Genomic DNA, 17,261 nt, shown 5'->3' with positions numbered 1-17,261 from the left:
TTGGAGCAATCAGGATTAGACGACATGGTTGACTCCTCCTCTTCCTTATGATCTTGGGAATTAACGGAATTGGCGGAAAAGCGTATGCAAATATTCGACACCAATTCATTGAAAGGGCATCCCCGCACAAGTCTTTGTGGGGAATCCAGCTTGCAAAGCGTTGGCATTTCCGGTTCTGATCTGTTGCAAACAAATCCAGGTCGGGATGACCCCACTCTCGGAATATCTGATCCAGGGATGGTTGATGTAGCTCACATTCGTGATTGCTTCTGGGACATGGACTGCCGACAGATTGATGTTGCGGTCCAGGGCCCAATTCCAAACCTCCTGCGCCTGATGGGACAACCGGGCCGATCTTGTGCCTCCCTGCTTGTTCAGGTAATGCATGCTGGTTGTGTTGTCCGTTCGTATCAACACAGTAGAGCCCTCCAAGATCGCCTGAAAGGATTTCATGGCGAGAAAAATGGCTCTTAATTCCAGCAGATTTTTGTGCCATTTTTTCTGTTGCGTGTTCCATTTACCATTGACTGTCATCCCTTGGAGATGGGCGCCCCAGCCCTCCAGAGAAGCATCCGTGGTCACGATGATTCTGGATCCTTCTGTCTGGAATGCACATCCCACCTGCAGGTTGCTGTCTTGCCCCCACCACTGGATGGAGTTTCTCATCCGAGGAGTTATGTTGATGACGTCCTCGAATGAGCCTGTTATTTGCACGCACTGACGACTGTGTTCCTCCTGTAAGGGTCTCATTCGCAGGCGACAGTTGGGGCTGAGAGGAATACAGGACGAGATCATCCCGAGGAAAGACTTGAACTTGCGAACAGAAGCTCACTGTCTTGTTAGTAGTATTGGTGACATCCTGCGAATCGTCACCTTCCTTTCCTTTGATATGAACTCTTGGGCGAGTCCTGTGTCCAGCGTGGCTCCCAAGAACGACTTCCTCTGTGATGGATTCAGGTGAGACTTTTTGAAATTTACCGAAAAACCCAGGCTCTGGAATAGTGATAGACATCTCTTAACGTGAGTTTTTGCCAAGTCGATGGAACTGGCCTTGATAAGGCAGTCGTCCAAATATGGATACATTTGAACTCCCTCTAATCTCAGGTGTGCGGCCACCGGGCTAACATTTTTGTGAAAACTCTGGGGGCCGAACGTAGTCCAAAGGGGAGTACTTTGAACTGGAAGTCCCTGCCAGCCACTCTGAACCGTAAGAACTTCCGGTGTCTGGGAAAAATGGACACATGGAAGTATGCGTCCTGAAGGTCGAGTGTTGCCATGTGATCCCCTACTGAGAGAAACTGGAGGATTTCTTGAAGCGTCAACATTCTGAAAGATAATTTGTTTAGGTACTTGTTGAGGGCACGCAGGTAGAGGATGGGGCGCCATTCCCCCGATTTCTTGCGGATCAGGAAAAATCTTGAATAAAATCCTGTTCCCTTCTGATGTTGAGGTACCATTTCTATTGCTCCTTTCCGAATCATAGTGTATTTGGGAAAACAGCTCTTTGAGATGAGCTGGAGGTGGTCATTTTGGGGGAGAGTTCGGAGGGGCTTTGACTATTTCGAGAATTTGACCTCTGGAAACCACGTCCAGAACACATCTGTCTGTGGTAATCTTAGACCAATTTGAGTAATATCGGGATATTCTTCCTCCAATTTGCTTCAGGCTGGGACAAAGTGGTGGCAGGATATGTGTCTCACTTGCTCTTGTTGTTGTCTCTTCCTCGATAAGGTTTTTCCTCTTGATTGAGAGTAATTATTTCTCCTTTGGCCATATGTTTGTTGACGGTATGGCTGGTATCTTTGATTTCCCTGGGTGTTATTGTAGGAGCGTTGCTGTGAATAACCTCCTCCGTTCGAGAAATTGCCTCTTCCTCTTGCGCCACGAAAGGAAGACTTTCGAAATTGGAGAGAGCCCAGCGACCGTGCCGTCTGTGTCTTTCTTTATGGCTTGTAATGCCTTGTTAACATGTTGACCAAAAAGGAACTCTCCATCATAGGCCATGTCCATGATCTTTGTCTGAACCTCTAGACGAAAAGATGTAGCTTTTAACCAGCCTTGCCTCCGGAGAACAGCTGCTCCCGCCAGCTGCCTGAAACCTGTGGCTGCCACGTCCACTGCAGCATCAATTATTTCAGATGAAACGCTTTCTCCCTCTAGTAAGATCTTCTTTGCTTCAGATCTATCTGGTTCTTCAAGCTTCTCGATGAAAGGCGATCTGTCAGACCACATCTGCCTGTCATATATTCCAAGTATTGCAAGTGAATTTGCGGCTTGGACCGTGGTTGCTGCAATAGTTGACATCTTCTTCCCTATTGAGTCAAGACGTCTACCGTCCTTATCAGGGGGAGCAGAGACCTGTGCAGATAGATTCTTGGCCCTTCTTTGAGCTGCCTGCATAACTACGGAATCCGTTTTAGCCTGACCAATAAGGCATGCCGGTGACGAACTAGGTGCTCTATATTTCTTATCTACCCTAGGTAGTACTGCGAGTAGAGAATTTGGTGTAGCCATTATTTTCAGACCTTCCTTCCATATAAAGTCAATGATTGGAATAGACCAACTTTGTCTTTGCGGCAAATCCTTAAAATCATATAAGAAGCTTTCGTCTTGTTTAGCTTCCATTGTGATGAGGAACCTTTTTGTAGCTCTATCCATAATCTTATGAAAGCTGGCAATGTCCACCAGCGGAGAATCCGCCGTAGGCGGGGGCCGCTGGGGAAGGGGTTTGTGCCTGATAGTCGTCACACTCCGACGATACTGACTTGTCGTTCAATTCACCGTCTTCTCGTTCGTCTGCCGACGAATTTTCGCCCCCTGCCTGATGAGATGGTACTGGTGAAGAAGGCATTGCGGGCCGTGCTTCTTTAGTTGTCATTTGAGAAACTGATTCTTTAGGTCCTAAAGTTGCCATAGATGTTCTTGGCCTAGGCGTAGAGACATGAGAATCGCCCGATTCTGACGGTGGAAACCTGCGATAATAATCACTTAACATATATTGGAGATTCTGGAATAAATCCATAGGCATTTGCATGCCAGGTGCAGACACAGTCTCCCGACTAGAGTGCTCCTGGAAATTTTCCTCCTCCTCCTGATCCAATTCTTGAATTTTTATAAGCAAGTCCGAAGGGCTCCTGGCCGCACGGAAAGTGTCATCTTCATAGGATTCTTCTTCCTCAGAATCCAATAATTTATCTGGCAGTTTAATTGAGACAAAGTAGTGGAGGATAAACCACGCTTCTGTAGGAGCGAAGCAATGGTAGCCGGTGATGGCAAAGGTATTGTGGATGTTTTAGCTGACAACACTTGCATTGCCGTACAGGTTGACAGTGGAGGCGTCGATGGAGCCACCGATGCTGATGACATTCCTGATTCCCTCTGCGTTGCCAGATCTGTCGTCAACGGAGCGCCCGCCGACGGAGGCGGCTTCATCGACGATGAACTCGTCGACTAGGTTGTTTTCTTCTTCGTGGACGGTGTCGACGGAATTGTCTGCTTCGTTGACGAGGAGGTCGTCGACTGGTTCATTTTCTTCGTCCGACGATGGTGTCGTCGACGGTAACTTCGTCGTCAAAGACGTTGTCGGCGGTAACTTCGTCGACGGGGATGTCGTCGACGGTAAGGCCCTCTTCGACGACGGCAAGATATTAGTCGACGACTAAGAGCTCGTCGGCAGTACCTTTAGGTGGACTAGGAGAAGCCACCTCAACCTCAGTCTTTCTCTTCCTTGAGGAGACCGATCAATGCTCCATACCTCTGAAACAGGGTTATCCTTGTCCTTTATCCTCTGAAGCCACAGGAGAAGACGACACTCTCTGTCCCTGAAGGTCTTTTGAGGGAAGGTTCTGCAAATCTTACATTCCTTCGCCTCATGATCCGGATACAGAAAGTATATGCATTTTTTGTGAGGATCCTCCTTGAACAGCCTTAGCTTTCCACAGGAATCACAAGCCCTAAAAAGGAATTTAGAAGTAGACATCCTTTGAAGGTTAAAAAACCAACCAAAGTTAGAAGAAACTGAGCAGAGCTCAGGGAGACTCCCTTCATACGACGTGCGGTAGAAAATCTGAGCGCCTGAGCCTCTGGGGAGAACATTCTGGTGGGTGCTGTCGCCTGATTGGCTGCAGTTTTTTCTATACATAATGACTAGGATAGTCATGTATGGGAGCTTTTGCTCCTGTAGCTGAGGGCTACTTTACTTCATGGTTGGTTATTACCAAGGTTTTTTAGTTATTACAGGCATATTATTGCTTTTTTATATACCGTGGGACTCCCACTCTGACGGGGAATGATTCAGGCATGTGAATCTATGAAAGACACCCCAAATACTGGAGAATTTCTTTTCTTGGGAGTCTGAGGATCAACTTCCTCTTCAGAGTCCGAATCTGTAGCGGCTTTCTTCTTTTGAAGCCACAATAATAAACGTGCCTCCCTGTCCCTCAAGGTTGTAGCCGAGAAGGTTCTACAATGCTTGCAGTCTTTAGGGACATGCTTAGGGTAGAGACAGTAGAAGCAGTCCTTTTGTGGATCTTCAGAGTATATTCTAGGTTTTCCGCAGGATCTGCAGGGCCTGAAAAGCATCTTTTTAGAGCTTTCAGCCATTGTAGGTAAAGGAAATAGCACAGAACCTCAATACAGTAGCAAGAAAACTTTCTGTTGAGAAAGGTGAAAAGTTCACAGGAACTAAACTGAGCAGAGCTCAGGGAGACTCCTCTTCACAGAAGGCAGTTAGAAATCTGAGGTATGATGACTCTGCTGGGGAGTGTGATGTCAGGGCTGGCAGCTGATTGGCTGAGTTGTGGTTCAAATAATGAGGAGGTTTGGCAACCAAATATGATGGTCCCCTATGGGACTTTCTATGCAGTGTTTTACTTTATGATACTGCTACAGTCATTCTGTTACCATGAGACTCCCACCATGACGACGGGGAAGATACAAGCATGTGAATCTATGAAAGATTCAATACTGGAGAATGTGTCCATCTGTAACGCGACTGATGCTCATGTGAAGCGCTCTGATACCTTTGGGTCTAGTTCACACTATATAAAACAAAAATCAATAAAGTAGAAGGGGGTATACTGATCCCGCATTCAACACGTAGTTCACCTGGTACCTTAGCATGGGTACAAGGCGCGCACGAGCTCCTGTGGCCTACATTGTATGCCAGCCTACGATCCTTTTAGATGGCTCACAAAAGCAAACTGCAATGACCGTAGTTGGAGCACAGGTGTTCCTTCGCCCTATGGTTATGTATGGTGTGTGTATTTTATCACCAAACAACGTTATGTTACTTGCATTAATGCAGTGATTTGTGTGCTTTCTCATAATCTGCTGTATTTCATGTCCTAAGTATTCACTGATTTGTGTTTTTGCCATGCATTGCTCAGGATGGCATTTCTTTTGTAGTGTATTTATTGTGTCTCTGTGTTAGTGTGTTGTGCAAACGCTTTACACATTGCTTCTGATGACAAGCCTGTATGTTCTGTGCCAAGCTACCAGAAGGTGTTCACAGGTTATCTTTGGAGTGCAACTTACTTGCCCTGACTAAAACGGTGGGTTCTGCTTCACTTGGGTGCATACCCCAGCTAACCAGAAAGCCCATTTTGAACAGCCCGTGTCCTGTTGCACGCTGGGCTAATCTGTGACTCTTAAGCGATGGACCTTTATATGTAAATGTATTGGCATTTATATAGCGCACTACTTACCCGTAGGGTCCCAAGGCACTTCGACCGCTGCGAAACCCTTCCTGGCTTCCCTGAGAGATGGTCCCTTAATGGGTATCTCCAGGGTGAGACCAGGCATCCCCGGCGGTCTGGTGGGGCCGTTAGTGAAGATGAGGCAAGCTAATGCCCAGAGTTGCCGAGTGTGATCGCTGATCAGAGTGGGCACCAAGGCGAGAGAATTATCGAGTCCGCTGACCCTGGTCCAGAAACCTGCCGCGCCGGGAATCAAACCCTGGTCCCGGGCCGTCCTCTGCTCTCGGGTCTGCCGCCTCTAACCAGTGAGCCACACTACTTCACTAACTTTATAGAGTTTAGTAGTGGTCCCCAACTAGTAGCTTGTGAGCTACTGTAGCTCCCCAGCTACCTCCGATTAGTTCACCTCTGTGCAGCCCAGCTTATTAAATTAAAATGTTTTTTCTTGGTTGAATTATTATACATATAAAGAACTTAAAACTGTATAGTACTAATATTAGTAGCTTTCTATGCGTTTTCTTAAACATAAGTAGCTCTCAATTAAGAAAAGGGTGGAGCCCCTTTAGTTTGTGTGGCATGGGATCCTCGCCCTATGCTGTGGTAGAGTTAAGACTCCCTGGCTCTGCAGGTGAGCGGTATCTGTTCTGAGTGTATTCAATGACTTCCTCGCTAGACTATAGAGGGGATTCTGAGCAGTGCATTAGTATAGGCAATCTAACCTTGTATTTAGCTTAATGCAACACATCTGTCCTGTAATGTTTGGCTTGTTTTCCATGTTCCTTAAAGTACTATCGGCCCAGACTGGCTCTTTATTTTTCTGTGATTCAGTGGAGGGCTCTAGTGTAGCAGATGGTCTATCTTGCGGTGGTGTGGAAGCTCTTTTGTCTGTGGTGCATAGTTTTGAGGTAAGACCTACAGAGCAATGTGGCAGGGGGTCTCTGGTTCCTCTAATGAAAGGATGTAGGCTATGTCTTTATCTTCTATGCGATTTTTAGGGGCAACTGCCGGTTGAACCCTAGTAGATTCTCAGGCTCTGGCATGCGTGGGTCTTTCTCCTGCGCTGCTGGTAGACAGAAGGTACTATGACCTGTCTGGTGAGTTATTTGTTATCTGGTGCTAGTGCTGCCTTGCATGCTGTACTGTCAGATGATTAAGAGTTCTGTGCCCTAAATTTAGTGGAGTGATGTGTCTCGGGCAGGTTTTGGCTTTGATCTTGTGCTCTGAAGTAGCGATGTCTGAGCTTTGGTGGTGTGGTGAAGGCTTCTGCCTCCTGTGGTGTCCTGCGGTGGGGTGTTCTGTGCTGTGGTGTAGTGGACAGCGCCTTGCCCTGTGCTCTAGTGCAATAAAGGTTTGTGTCCTGTCGTGTGGTGGAGGGTTTTGGCCACTACGGTGTTAGGCAGTGGATCGTTTTGTGCACTGTTACTTGAGGGATAGTGGGAGATTCTATTTCCTGGTTTGGTTGAAGATTATGCTTTGTGATGGATTCTTTCCTGTGCTCCTTTTCTTGTGTGGTGGGGCGCTCTGCACTCCATTCTCTCCTGTAGTAGAGGCATTATGTGCACTGCTGTATTTTTTTTTTTTTTTTTTTTTTTGTGTGTTGTGGCTGAAGATCCAGTGAAGCTGTGCCCTTGGAATATTCTGTGTCCTGGTGTGGTGATCACTGTCCTGTTGTCTGCTGTAGAGGTGGGTTTGTAGGGCTGCAGTTGCAGGTTCTGCTGGCTGCACTGTTCTACACTGTTGATTTCTGTATGTGCTCTGTGGTCTGATTTAATAGTAATTGTATTTATGTAATGCTAACTATCCATGACTAGGTGTTAAATTGCTTTTCAGCGAGCGTCTCGCTACTCTGGAACCCAAAAGTGGGTTAGAGGTGGATTAGTGGAGGGAAATATAAATTGTTAATGGGAGTAGTGGACATGTGGATGGAAATTATATGGATAGATATACGAGGGTAGAGTTTAGAATGGATTATTCGGGAGTTCATAGTAGTGAAAGAGGTTTGGGGGGAGTAGTAGTGTGTTCTTTGTAGTAGTGGGGCTTTGTGCTGTTGTGCCCTGGTGCTAATTTAGTAGAGATCTCTCTTCTCTGGTTGCTCCTTGCAGTATTTCTGGTCCTGGCGCTTCTTTGTGCTGGAGGGCCATTGCTCTTGTGTAGTGGAGATTTCTCTCCTTGGGTGCGGTTTGGTGCTGCTGTGCTTTCTTTTGGTAGACCGACTGTGCAGTGGTGGGTCCTGCTTCCTCTACAGTTGGAGGCTGGAGGGTTCTGCCTCCTACCTGTGCCCTGTTCGCGTGGCGAGCTGTGTGCTAGGGTGGAGAGCTCGGCGTGATCTTGTCTAGTGTAGTAGGGCCCTGGTTTGGTGGTGGCTCTGGGCCCTTGCCTCTGTGCTACTGTTAAAGGGCCTGTCCAGTAGGCACCGTGCCTCATCGGTCTGCAACTTTTGCCCATGGTTTCTGTACTGTCTTTTGGTGCACGGCTACAGCAGGGGCCTGCCAGCGGGCACCCCAGTGCCCTCCGGCTGCGGGATTTGCCCTGGGTCTCTACTGTCATGGGGTGCAGCAGGGTACTGCCCAGTGGGATCAACGATGGCCTCAAGCATGATGTCTTGCTTTATCTTGCAGTGCTTGGGCCCGAGGGCTCTGGGGCTCAGAATGTGTGTGTGAGGGGGGGGGGGGGGGGGGGGGGGCGGAGGGTGACTAAGGGAGATGATATTCATGTGTGTCTCCTGAGCCCAAGTCGTGGCACTCTTCACCCGGCTGGCAGCCAGGCAGGATCATGTGTCAGAATAAGAGTCTCCCCTCCCCCTCTGCTGTCCTTTCTCTCCGAAGAGGCGCGTGTGCCCGAGATGGCAGCCCGCGGCCTGCCCTGCATCGAGGGTTACCCCGGACATCCTGCTTTCAGCCGTGGCTGTGCCTGCGGGGCGGGGATGCTTGGGTGGCCCCCTCTGCTTCATCCCATAGGTGGGGCGCTTTGCATTCTTCTCACTGGCCTCACAAGTGCATATTCTGCCTTCATGCCGCTGCTTGCTTGGCTTGGGAGGTCGCTGCTTCCTCAGACGTTGTCCTTCAGACTTGGAAGTCAGCCTCCTCTTTTCTTGCTCAGTATCTGTGGGTGGTTCTGTCCTGTTGTGCCACGATCCCATATCAAGGGTCTGCTCTTAGCTGTACTCTAAACTCATGGGTTCCTGTTGAATCCTCCGAGCTCGTGTTGAGACTATGCCGCTGCTGAGGAGCTGTCGGCGACGAGACTCCCCCCCCCCCCCCCCCTTAAGGAGATGTCTAGGTGGATACTCTTCATATGTGTGCAGAAGCAAGACTTGAAATGTGACGTCTCGGTCCTGTTGCAAAAGTGTGCGTGTTCTAAGGTTGCATCCAGAGACTGCCAGGTAACTAGGAGAGGAGGCAGTTGGGACTCCCTGGAGGAAAAATAGGAGGCAGAAAGGTTGAGCTGGAAGCAAAGCTGGGTAGCTGTGCGAGTCACTTAGGCGTTCAGTTGCGCATTTTATGCAGTAGGTTTGCAGTGAAAAGCCTCCTTGCTTGCAGAATAATGACATGATTGTAGCAGAAGTGCTCTGCTGCCCTTACTCGTCATCAAAGCTGGATTAGGATGTCTGTGTTTGATTGTAGAAGTATTCTGCTACCATCTGTCCTCCTCATCGGAGCTGGATTAGGAGGTCTGTGGTTGATTGTAGACATGGTCTACTCACCAGAGCTGGATTCTGCCTGGATTTGATTGTACAAGTGCTTTGCTGCCATCTGTCCTCCTTGGAGCTTAATTGGTAGAACGATCTGTGGATGTTAAATTAGCCTCACTTTAGGCTTTACATGTGTCAACCAGCGTTCTAGTCCATTTTTCTGTGCCAGGATACCAAACTAAAAAACGTATGCAACCTTCATGGGTGAATGCTTGATTGACCTTTGGCCGGGGTGTGGTACATGCAGTCTCCATCTGGTTATTGGTCTGGCGGTGCTTTAACGCAGTTGAATGGGCTTGCTGATAAGAGTGCAATTAATGGGATAGTCATTAGGCTCCTAAAAATAAGTCTGTAGTAGGGTTTGGAAAACTACTGCCAAACTGGGTATCAATGAAAATAAGCATTTGCCTTGCGCTGACTTCAGATTTCTTTTTGGAAAGAGTCCAGGATCAGGAAAACAGCTTTGTGTATAACATTGGGATTGAGATTTGTTCTCCACAGAATTCTTTCTATCTGGAAGTGGCCTACCAACATCTTAATTGTGTTATGATTGTAACCAGAGCGAGCCTTGGTAGGTGAAGGAACAGGGACTTTCCTGCCCTCCACGCCTTCCACTGTTCATTCTGCCATTGAGAAAGTTCTATATATACTGGTGAACGGCTGGTAATGGTAGAGAAAGAGGCAGGTGTTTGTACCGGTAACACAATGTGCATCTTTGGCCTAGCAGTCGTGGAAGTTTGGACCGAAATAGAAGACTGGGATTGGTACCACACTCTGGAGTCTCTGATGCACGCCTCTAAGGTGCGCCCAAAACACACTGCCACAGCAAGCATACTACCCATTGCTTGGGTGCAATATTTCCAACTCTTAAGATATTGAATGAAACTGCTTTACGATTTTGCACATGTACTTGTATTGAGATGTTCACGGGCAAAGTTTGGTGCCAATAAGTATGTCTTCGGGGTACCTCTTAATATTAGAGTGCTCCCATTGTGTAAATTCAAGAATAACAGATTAGCAAAAGTGATTTTTCTTGGGGATTCCATATGCAAGGTTTGTTGGACCTGGTGAAGATGAGCTGACATATTGGAGGTTTGCAGTAGTGTAGTAAGCACATGTCACAGAAGGGTCTATGGGTGTCTTGCATGATGTGTGCTGCTCTAGGGTTCTTCACTACGTGTATAGGAAATCATTGTAAGCCTCAGCTGACTTCAGAGGTGGCAACAGACTTGTAGGCCTTGCATTAATCACTGTGTTCTTGCAGACCTAGGTCTGAGACAGACAGTAGCTCGCTTATTGACTGTTCCCATTTCTGGGGTACAAAGTCCTGTTAGGGACCGACTGGCCTCCAACGTAGGCCTGCGCCGAGGTTAAGTTTAATAAATTCTGCTTTGTGGAGTTCCACCAGTGGCGGAGTGTGTTAGGTCATGCCATTTCCACTGGGTTTTAGCGCCGGGTATTAGTCCCACGCTGGAAAATTAGCACAAACATCCCCATGCGCAGCGCAAGTGGGCGCTGCTTCTTTATGCCGCTTGAGTAGATGTTCTACTCGAGTGGCAGCTTCCTCAAGGCGAACAGATGGTTTCTCAAAATGAGCAAGTGGGAGTGTGGGGGGACTCCGCTCCGCCATCTTCTCAGAACTCTGCCTGCTCCGCGGATTGCACAAAACTTTGCGAATGGAGCAGAGTTCACCGCACAGGCCTACTCCAAGGGGGTATATTATGTCTTGCGTCTGCTGGGTTTGTGAACTTTATATTCCATTATCGTTATTCGTTCCTATACCTGAAACGTTCTGTGGGGTCGCCTTGGACTATGTTATAGGCAACCCTATATCTGATCTGAGCTGTTAGGAATTCTTATGGCTACTCTATTAGTGCTTAATGTTAACATACATCCGGAAAAGAAACAGAAAAATGAAAAACTGATAACACTAATGATCTTGATCCGGGCACTACAAAGCTCTCATGAATTACATTCCATGATCATCTCAGGAGATTTTAATAGCAATTTAACAAAAGACGACAATATAACTAAAGATCTCGGAGACCTGGGCCTTTCAACTTTGAATCGGAATGAAAATGGTGACAGTTATACCGATAACCTTCTTAAGCGGTATTCGGAAGTCATCAATAGATTTCACAATAATGAGCAATAACCTGACACCGATGGTAAGCTTGTTCTCGGTGGGCAACGTACAGAAAGCGATCGTTTCCCATTAATCACCAAAATAAAAATCTTGGCCCAAAAAAACGAAAAATTAAATACCATCATTCAGTATACTGAAAAATTCAATCTATGTAAACTGAAATGGGGTGGAAAGGATATAAAACCAACAATGGACAAATTCAAAAAAGAATTGCTCAGACTCACATTGGAAGAAAAAGAAAACCCTATAAAAACATGGGAATCTCTATGTGAGGCCGATATTTTGGGGCTTCTTTTTACCCCAAAAACAGTGGCAACAGCCTCCTTTTCACTGCGCGTTTGCTTTCAGTATTTTTAAATTCAAATGTCTTTTCCTCCTTTTTAAATTCGTTCTACTTTCACTCTTCCATATTCGCCTTATCCAATTTAGATGTCATCCACATCACCATGCAAGGTAAATTTGCCAATTTCCACAGTTTCTCATATTCAAGTCGGCCTTCCGAACCTTTTCTTCCAAGAATACGCACAAAAAGCACCATTTGTTAAAAGCAGTTTATTTTGATCCAATGCATTTCGAACCTCCGTGGGGTCCTTCGTCAGGGAAAACAGAAATAACAACAACAACAACATTTTTAAACTTGTATTCCACCTCATGTATGCCAACCAGAATCTTTTTTTTTTTTTTTTTTTTACACACCATTAGTTGCACATGCTTAACATTACTCAGTTGCCCAGTAACAAACACCCCTCTCTTCGCTTCCATCTTCCGCTTTACCATAACCCTCTTACTCCACCCTTCTACTCCCCCCTCCTCCGTCTTAAGCAAATCTTCGCCATCTTCTGAAACCACTACCCATTTTTCAACATTTCTTCACCACCCGGTTTCACTATCTCCGCATACCTGCTGTAATGGGTCATTCTTGCGTGTCGAGCTAGCGAGTAAAATCTGCTCTGTTCATTAAGACTGCTCTCCTTTTACCTTCTCCTTCCCGCCTCTTAATCTAGACCCTCCCTCTCTATCCAGGGGCTGAAAAACACCTGAGCTTTCCTTTAACACTCCGTTTCCCATGGTGCAATTGGCTTCTCATTTAGTCAATAATAAACTAAAGTCTACAATACCTATGTGAGGCCCTAACCAGAAACACCCCAACCATAAAACAGAACAATGGAAGAATCAATACCGGGAAGAAACCATTGTACAGCATTACCCTGAAGGAGGAAAAAAGGAAAATCACATGCGAAGTTCGGAAGCAGGTAACAACGATGAAAAATGGAGAAAAAAAACCGGGTAAGGCGAAATTAAATCTGGACAAAACTATGAATTGCCGGTAAATACAAAAATGGCCGGACATTTTGGGGCATTATTAATAAACTGACAAAGGGCAACTTTCTAAGACAGGAGGCAGGCATTGGAGAAAGCATGTGGATCCAGCATGTCAAAAACATGTTTATTGACAGGGAGGATGGACAAAAGCGGCATTGCAAAATAGAATGCGAAATTTGCACCAGAAACTCTGAACACGTGGAAAATATCCTTGGAACACGGAAAATTCTGAAGGAAGATATGAGGAAGACATTTTCGGTCTGCGAAAATTGGAAAAATGAGAACACTGGCAACAGGCCCATTATAATATCAGAAAAAGCAGAAGATACAGTACCAGTCCCAGACACCCTTGTAACAACTAAACAGCTTAAAGGAATAATAAAACAGCTGAAAAAAGAGGGTGCAGCAGGTCCCAATGGGCTCCCAAACGCCATTTTTAAATATTCCCCCCGAGTTCTGGGCAGAATACTTAACACCACTTTTTAATTCAATTTACAGCCAGAACAAACTGCCCAAGTCCTGGAACGGGAGCATAATACACCCCATTTTCAAGCAAGGCGACCATAATGAGCCGGGGAACTATAGGCTGATATCGCTGATGGACGTGGAAGCGATACTATATGGGTCATGCTTACTGTCACACCTTCAAGACTGGATGGAAGACAAAAAGATACTTATATTCCAAACGGGTTTCCGGCCAAGGACGGGTTCACTAACAAATCTGATAACCCTAGCTCTCCTGAAGGAAAAAGCAGAAACAATGAAGACCAGGTTGTATGCATGTTTTATAGACCGAGCTGCTTTTGACAGGGTGAATCTTACCCGATTATGGGAAAAATTAAGTTCATGGGGACTTCCGAAGAACCTACTGGAGGCAATGATAAGCCTGTATAGTGACACCTGGGCACGAGTTAAATTGGGAGACGGTAGAAGTATTACGGCCGAAATTAGCACACAACAGGGCTTAAAACAAGGCTGTGTCTTGGCCCCCAGCTTATTTGATCTGTACTTGGCAGATATCGTCAGTCACATGCAGGTCGGGGAAGGTCACCCACCGTACCTGTCAAAAACCCCAATCCCCTTCCTGCAGTATGCTGACGGCATTGTGGTTATGAGTCAAACCCCAATAGGCCTCCAAAGGATGATTAACAATCTGGTAACCTACTTGGATCAGAAAAGTTTGGAACTAAATAAAGACAAAACTAAAGTTGTCCGTATCGTAGACACGAAAAAAACAACATTTAAATGGTACGTAAACAGCACCCCAATAAAGGAGGAAGTATCATACAAGTACCTAGGTCTGAAACTGGGGCGAGGCCCAACGAACAAGGAACACAAAATAGATCTAAAGGCAAAAGCACATTCCTTTATCTACGCATACCGGTAACTACAGAAAAAACTAAGTTGTCCAAACTATACACACCTGCTGAACATGATTAAATCGCAAACCTTACCCACCTGATCATACGCATTGGTCACCTGGTGTGGCAAAGAGGCGGGGTTGTTAAATAGCCTACAAACAAAGGTATACAAGGCGGCTTTAAACCTCCCAAAAGAACAAGTTACTTACCTTCGGTAACGCTTTTTCTGGTAGATACAATTTCTGCCTGTGGATTCCTCACCATGTGAATATCCCCCGTGCGTCAGCAACATTCGGAAATTCTTTGCGTAGCCTCGCGCCGATGTGGACTTGGACGTCATAGAGACACGTCCTCGCACGCGACTCCGCTGACGTCACCGACGCCTATAATAGGCCCACGCTGGCGTGATGACATCAGTTCCTCCCCTTTTTTCCGTGCCTTCGAGGCACACGTACGGACCATTGACAGTAGATATATACACAGTGTGAAGCAAATGCAGGAAAGCAATTGAAACAACTCCTTGACAATAAAATTCATATACAATACAAAACCAGTAAACCAGGTATAAAAGAGTGGACAAACGGGGAGGCGGGTGGGTCAGTGAGGAATCCGCAGGCAGATACGTTACCGAAGGTAAGTAACTTGTTCTTCTGATAGATACATCTGCCGGGTGGATTCCTCACCTTGTGAATAGAGTCCCACAGCAGTCCCCACTCCCGGAGGAGGGAGTCCACTCTTCCTGGAGGACAGAGCGCGCAAAGTGGCCGTCCCTCCTCACTTCGGAATCCAAGCAGTAATGCTTCGCAAAAGTGTGGAGGGAAGACCAAGTTGCCGCCCTACAAATATCCTCCACAGGAACACCTCTAGCTAAAGCTGAGGTAGAAGATTTAGCTCTAGTAGAATGAGCCCTTATACCCTCAGGAGGCTCTTTACCGGCCAAAGAGTAGCAGATCTTAATACAGAGGACGATCCATCTTGACAATGTTCTCTTATGGACCGCTCTTCTCTCTTGCAGCCAGCAAACCCAATGAAGAGCTGGTCATCCAAACGACAGTCTTTAGATCTGTCCAGGTAAAAGGACACCGCCCTCTTGGGGTCAAGATGGTGTAATCTCTCCTCCTCCTTGGAAGGGTGAGGGGGAGGATAAAAGGTAGAGAGGGTAATTGATTGACCAAGGTGGAAAGGAGTCACCACCTTAGGGAGAAAAGCAGCCCTGGTCCTAAGAACCAAACGATCAGCATGAATGGACAGGAATGGGGGCTTGGAACTAAGAGCTTGAAGCTCACTTACCCTCCTTGCTGAGGTTATTGCAACGAGGAAGACTGTCTTAAGAGTCAAAAGCCTCATAGGACATTTATGAAGAGGCTCAAAGGGAGCACCCATCAAAAAGGTCAAGACAAGATTTAAATCCCACTGAGGCACAATGAAAGGAGTAGGAGGGAACTTATTTGTGAGGCCCTTTAAAAACCTAAGAACAACAGGAGCAACAGGAGACTTAAAACGAGAAGGCTGGTCAGGCATGCAGAGAAATGCCGACAGCGCAGAAAGATAGCCCTTAACTGTGGCAACAGCAAGCCCTTGCCGCGCCAGAGAAAGAGCGAACTGAAGAACATCAGACAAATGAGCTCTCAATGGGTCAATAGATTTCCCCCCACACCAAGAGACAAACTTTGACCATCTGTATGAATAAACGGTCTTAGTAGAGTCACGCCTGGCTGACAAAATGACATCTACAACGTCAGGCGGGAGTGAAAAGGAATTCAGGTTGTCCCGTTCAATCTCCAGGCATGAAGGTGTACGCTCCATTGTAGAATAAAGGAATCCTTTCCTGTATGTCGCTAATCCTTTGAGGTGGAGGGAATGCACGACATATAGCTGTGTCCAGTACAGCACCTATGAACAGGTTGCGCTGGGAGGGCACCAGGGGAGACTTGGGTACATTTATTGAAAAACCCAACTGGTACAACAAATGAGTTGTCTCCTGCAGATGCTGGAGCACTTTCTCTGACGACTCTGCTTTGATCAGCCAGTCGTCCAGATAGGGGAATACTGGAATCCCCGACCTTCTGAGATGTGCTGCCACCACTGCCATCACCTTAGTGAAGACTCGAGGCGCAGTAGTAAGTCAAAAAGGAAGGACCGCAAACTGATAGTGTTGCGATCCCACCGTAAAACTGAGATACTTCCTGTGCGACTTCAGGATTGGGATATGGAAGTACGCATCCTGCAAGTCGAGCGACACCATTCAGTCTTCTTCTAGCAGCGCGTGAAGAACCTAAGCAAGGGTGAGCATCTTGAATTTCTCCTGTTTCAGATAGAGATTCAAGACCCTGAGATCCAGAATCGGACGAAGTCTGCCATCCTTTTTGGGAATCAGGAAATACCGGGAGTAGCATCCCTGACCCCTTTCCTGCTCTGGGACCACCTCTATCGCACCCTTTCTTAACAGAGTCAGCACTTCCTCCTGCAGAAGTAACAGATGTTCCTCCGTGCAATAACCTTGACAAGGAGGGTAATTGGGAGGGAATTCCCGAAAGGAAGAGCATACCCATTTTCTACAAGATTGAGAACCCAAAGATCTGATGTAACCGATTCCCAATCATGTAGAAAATGGGTAAGCCGACCCCCACCCGACCCACATGATCCTGAATGGCTGATCTAGGGCTGCTTTCTGAGGCTGGAGGGTTGGAGGAAGTGGAGGAGGAGGAGGAGGAGACTTGTCGCCCACGAGGATGTGCCCTTTGCTTCCCTCTGTAGGACCTGTACACAGAATTTTGCTGCTGCTGTTGCTGACCTTGTCGGTAATTCCGAAAGGAGCGACCAAAACCCCTGAATCTCCCCTGAATCTCCTGTTGGACGAAGAGCCTCTGACCTGGAGTCCTAAAGATCTAGCAGTCGCCCTACTGTCTTTAAATCTCTCCAGAGCCATATCTGCTTTCTTTCCAAAGAGACCAGATCCATCAAACGGAAGATACAGCAAAGTTGCCTGAACATCCGCTGAAAAGTCTGAGGATTTCAGCCAAGCCGACCTCCTAGCGGTGACA

At 46.8% G+C, this 17,261-nt stretch overlaps 1 protein-coding gene across 7 annotated transcripts in view; it reads left to right on the top strand.

Moving 5' to 3' along the window:
- The window catches only part of GATAD2A (GATA zinc finger domain containing 2A), a 414,177-nt gene that overhangs the window by 61,755 nt on the left and 335,161 nt on the right, over positions 1–17,261 (top strand). The window contains exon 1 of one of the 7 annotated variants that reach the window (XM_086946841.1): positions 8,523–8,653. The exons of the other annotated variants lie outside the window; for them this stretch is intronic. The gene's annotated coding sequence lies outside the window, so the exon portion shown is untranslated. Of the gene's footprint in view, positions 1–8,522; positions 8,654–17,261 lie in introns of those variants that run through there. 7 annotated transcript variants of the gene reach the window in all.

The sequence above is a fragment of the Lissotriton vulgaris genome, chromosome 12, assembly GCF_964263255.1.
Source record: "Lissotriton vulgaris chromosome 12, aLisVul1.2, whole genome shotgun sequence".
Classification (NCBI taxonomy): Eukaryota; Metazoa; Chordata; class Amphibia; order Caudata; family Salamandridae; genus Lissotriton; species Lissotriton vulgaris.
Note: the sequence above shows the minus strand (reverse complement) of the source record. Positions and strands in the feature narration are given on the sequence as shown.